Source organism: Haematobia irritans, chromosome 1, assembly GCF_050003625.1.
Source record: "Haematobia irritans isolate KBUSLIRL chromosome 1, ASM5000362v1, whole genome shotgun sequence".
NCBI lineage: Eukaryota > Metazoa > Arthropoda > Insecta > Diptera > Muscidae > Haematobia > Haematobia irritans.
The window spans coordinates 188,545,738-188,551,085 of record NC_134397.1 but is presented as its reverse complement, the minus strand read 5'-3'; the positions used below and the strand labels follow the sequence as shown (position 1 = coordinate 188,551,085).

General features: G+C 28.6%; 1 long non-coding RNA gene across 1 annotated transcript; it reads right to left on the bottom strand.

The window, feature by feature from the left end:
* Window positions 1-2,013: 2,013 nt before the first annotated feature.
* LOC142242975 (uncharacterized) lies at window positions 2,014-2,360 on the bottom strand. Its single transcript, XR_012724274.1, has 2 exons — window positions 2,284-2,360; window positions 2,014-2,189 (listed from the first exon to the last, which is right to left on the bottom strand). It is a non-coding gene; the product is annotated as an uncharacterized LOC142242975 (long non-coding RNA).
* Window positions 2,361-5,348: the final 2,988 nt, after the last annotated feature.

The following is a 5,348-nucleotide window of genomic DNA, read 5'->3' as shown; positions in this document are numbered from 1 at the left end:
ATTTAACATGGGCTTGTTATAGGACGGAAGTCCTCCCTTTCAACAGCCGTTGCATTGAATTTGCATCACTTCTTTAGGTGTGATCCGAGTTCAATGTTTTGGATGTAAATTAAAAAATTCTGTGATATTTTGTCAAATAAATAATTTTTATAACTTTTATAATTTTTAATGGATTCTAACGCTTGTCGGAAACGTTTGACCTCAAATATTTTCAAAAATTCACAATTTTTTCAGATTGGATTTAGCATTTTTGTCGACAAAATTCAAATGATTTGTACCATTTTATGAATTCTTACTCTGTTTTTAACCTATTTGAAACAAAAGAGTTAAAATTACCCATTAAAAGTATGAAAAACCCAAGTTATAAAAAATTTAATTAAAAGCACTTCCTGGGTAGTTAAAATAAAGAACATCATTGGGAGTGCATCTTCTGGAAGTGCTTTTAAAGTTGTGCCTTTGGAAGAACTTCCAAATTTTTTTGCTGGGTTAATAAAAAAATTAAAATTCTCATAATTTGCGAAACCTCCTCAAAAGAACTTCCATGGAGTGAAAAAGTCAACGGAGGCGAAATGTGTATTTTTTTTTTCTGTTGATTTTCTATTTAATTATCCAAAAGCAAATTTTTGACTTCAAAGCGTCAAATAGCGTATTTTCAAAGACTGGTCTAAACAAAAAACTTCATCTGAAGTGGAAAAAAATATCCCGGAATGCTTTTAAAAAGAATTGCTTGTGCAACAAACAATTGTTTTTGCTGAGTAAGTAAATGTTTTTCGATAAATTCAAGAAAAATTATTAGATATAAATATGTTTTTTCACTTGTCTAAGACCCCATAAAGTATATATATTCTGGGTCGTGGTGAAATTCTGAGTCGATCTAAGCATGTCCATCCGTCTGTTGAAATCACGCTAACTTCCGAACGAAACAAGCTATCGACTTGAAACTTGGCACAAGTCGTTGTTATTGATGTAGGTCGGATGGTATTGAAAATGGGCTATATCCGTCCACTTTTACGTATAGCCCCCAATATAAACGGACCCTCAGATTTGGCTTGCGGAGCCTCAAAGAGAAGCAAATTTCATCCGATCCGGCTCAAAGAGAAGGAAATTTCATCCGATCCTGCTGAAATTTGGTACATGGTGTTGGTATATGGTCTCTAACAACCGTGCTAGAATTGGTCCATATCAGTCCATAACTATATATAGCCCACATATAACCGTTCTCCAGATTTGAACTCCGGAGCCTCTTGGAGGAGCAAAATTGATCCGATCCGTTTCAAATTTGGAACGTGGTGTTAGTATATGGCCGCTAACAACCATACCAAAATTAGTCCATATCGGTTAATGATCAAGGTTGCCACTCGAGCCAAAAATAATCTACCAAATTTTATTTCTATAGCAAATTTTGTTAAAATTTTATTTTTATAGAAAATTTTGTTAAAATTTTATTTCCATGGAAAATTTTGTTAACATTTCTATAGAAAATTTTGTCAAAACTTTATTTCTATAGAAAATTTTGTCAAAATTTTATTTCTATAAAAATTTTTGTTAAAATTTTATTTCTATAAAAATTTTTGTTAAAATTTTATTTCTATAGAAAATTTTGTCAAAATTTTATTTTTATACACTGAAAAAACAGTGAACCCTTTTCCATTGCAAAATGAACTAAACTGTAGTAATATTGACCATGATTTAGCCCTTAAGATTTTTTTCAACTTGTCTAGTTTATAATTTTCTTAAATTTTAGTTCATCTATAACATTGTAGTTTAGTTCATTTTTACAACACCATAAGATTTATATACACCTACCAAGTTAAAAAGTCAGTATTATTTTGGTTTACTTGCTTATTTTGTGGGAAACCCGATAATAAAAATTGGTTAACAGTCTCTTTAAAATGTCGACGACTAGACTATTTTTAAATCAATCATTCCACAGTATAGAGAAATTAAATAATTAAAGGAACAACAAACCGTTTTACTATTATGAGAATTTTCATACATTAAAATTAAACTATCTTTAAGCAAAAGTACTTTATTATAAAAACTTATGATGAAAGTTCTTAATACAATGTTTTTTTGTGAATAAAAATTATGACCACATGGAAAAGAGAGTAGTTCATTTGAACCCGCTGTTTGGACATTTTGACTTATCCTTTTTTTATTCATCGTACGTAATTTTTTCACATATCTTGCTGGAAAAAATGGAAACAATAATGAAAATTGTTAAAAACTAATACCATGTAATGAAATATAATTTTTAATTCTTCATTTTAGCTTGTAACTTACCATATTTGGGGCATTTTATCAAATGGTGTAAGGAATTCAACTTTTCTTTGGAAAACGTATCTCATAAAATTTGTACCTGAAACAATTAGAGAAATAATGAAGTATTCTAAATAAACTCATAAAACTGTGTTGTTATCGATGTGAAAGATATAATAAAATAAATATTCTAGTTGGAAGAAAGCCAAAGTTTTAATATAAAACTTACCAATTCTCTATTAAATTGTACGCTGAGGGGAAATATAAAAAGTTGTCCAAATTTATTTGGGTTACTCTGAAATTAAATATTAAATAAAATTATTAAATAACTTTTCAAAAAATCTAATGAAAAAAATAATATGCATAAAAAACCAAATATTCTTGATATTCCTAGACAGTCATCAAAATGACGACACGTAATTTCATTTTCGATTTAAAATGCATTTTAGTTTGGGAAATGGTAAATTAAAGTTATACTAATTCGACCGTTTTACGAATTTTTGTTTTATACTACTTAAAACCAAATTGAATAAGAAAATAAATTCAAGTTTGGTTCACTTTTTCGCTCACGATGAAAATTATATCGTCTTGAAATCAGCCGTAGTCAAAATGACGAAGGATGACGTTAATGTACAAAAAATAAGGATGGCTGTCCAGGGTTAAAAGAAAGTTAAAGAAAACTTACCAATTCACTATTAAATTACAGGCAAAGGAGTACTAAAAATTTGTCAAAATTTTACGGGGTTATTCTGAAATTAAATATTTATTTTTACATTAAAAATATTACATTAGTTTCCAAAAAAAATAATTAAAGAAATACTAAAATAAGGTATTAAAAACCTGTAATTTTTATGATAAAAAGGTCATAAAAACGTAAATATTCTAGTTGAAAGAAAGCCAATTTTTAAAAGAAAACTTACCAATTCTCTACCTTTTTAAATTTGTTTTAATCCGTCTGGAGTTGCTCTGAAATTAAATATCGCTTTTACAACAAAGAAAAACATTAAACTGGTTTCCAAAAACAAAAATAATTAACAAATAATAATATACATAAAAAATATTCTTTTCAAAAGAAAGCCATATTAAAAAAATACTTACCAATTTATGAATAACCTATACGCTGAGATATTACAAAAATTTTCCAAATTCATCTGGAATTGAATATTAATTTTTTACATTGAATAATGAAAATTTCAATACACTTTCAATTTCAACATATTTTACTAAATATTCTTAATAACTTTTTTCTAAACTACCGATAAAATATTAATAACTTTCATTTAAAAGGTTTAATAAACAAACACCAATATATGACTCAAAAATCCAAAATATTCCATGCCTTTATATTCCCTTGTTGCATACCAACTCAAAAGATGCAACAGCCCACGCCAACGCCAACTATACAACTGAAGCATGCCAAACAAAACCAAGCAAAGCCAAAACATTCCTACAACAACAAAAACACATGTGCCTTTATTGAAAACAACATCTCATCCAGCCAAAAACCATCAACGAATAACAAACACACACACACAAGCCACTAAATGAACAAAAATAAAAACAACCCCACGCTCATGTATACACAACAAAACTCAAGTAACATCATCTTTACATTAATCACATTCCACTATTCCGATAAAGATCTCTGTACTATGCATTAGTTCATCGCATCTGCTGACAATTTACTCTAAGAATAATATTCGTAAAGGCACACCAGTTTATGAGCGATGAAACGTTTAACTTAAAATTTGCAAAATTTTCATGAAATGTTATCTACCATTTTTGACGAAAATGTCTATAAATTTAATTACATGTGAACTAAAAATATTTCATTGTGTAATTTTTTACCAACAATTATTAACTATAGGAATAGTCAGTAAGAAATTGCTATCCACTTTCAAGTTCATTTTTCGTAAAAAAATATTTTCTCATACAAAAAAATATTATAGTAAATTGCACTTATTATTTAGAAAATACTTTACATTTCACAAGTAGTTTTATAGCATGACAAACGAATTTTTAACTACCAGTTAAGAAATTTTTTAAGGAAATTTCCATCGTATTTTGTAGGCCATGAACTAAACGATTGCTACTTAGAATTTGTAAAATTTCCTTTCGAGTAGTTAATTTTCGTTCAAGATACGAAAAATGAACTAAAATTCTGGAAAATTTTTGTAATAAATTATTGTAAAAATCTTCTTAATTTTACGAGACACTTTTTTTTCTGTGTAGAAAATTTTGTTAAAAGTTTATTTCTATGGAAAATTTTGTTAAAATTTTATTTCTATGGACAATTTTGTTAAAATTTTATTTCTATGGAAAATTTTGTTAGCATTTCATTTCTATAGAAAATTTTGTCAAAACTTTATTTCTATAGAATATTTTGTCAAAATTTTATTTCTATAAAAATTTTTGTTAAAATTGTATTTCTATAGAAAATTTTGTCAAAAATTTATTTCTATAGCAAATTTTGTCAAACTGAATTATGTACGTACCTAATCGGTCTTTTTTTTTAATTTAATATATACCACGTATGTACTTACTTACAATTTAGAAGACGGTGTTAGGAGTTTTAAGATACCTTGCCATCGGCAAGCGTTACCGCAACTTATGTAATTCGATTGTGGATGGCAGTGTTAGAAGAAGTTTCTACGCAATCCATGGTGGAGGGTACGTAAGCTTCGTCCTGACCGAACTTACGGCCGTATATACTTGTTTAAATTTAATATGGTGAACCGGGTTCAAGTTATTCCGATATATGTAGCGGAAGTTCCTTAATTTTGAACATAACGGTATTTCTCGAAAAGTCGAGCTGATAAAAAAAAACCAAGTGCAGATTTGGATTCAGCGTCCCAAATAACCTTAGAAACAATATTCAGTTCTTAATCAACAGAACCATTGTTCCTTTGTGTAATTGACATTTTAACAGGACGCAGGACCACCGCACTCAGCACACCTTAGCCAATAATGGCTTTAAAATGAGGTTAGTCCCTTTATTTGTGGATTTATGAGAACAACAGAAGAAGTTTCTACGCAATCCATGGTGGAGGGTACATAACCTTCGGCCTGGCCGAACTTACGGCCTTATA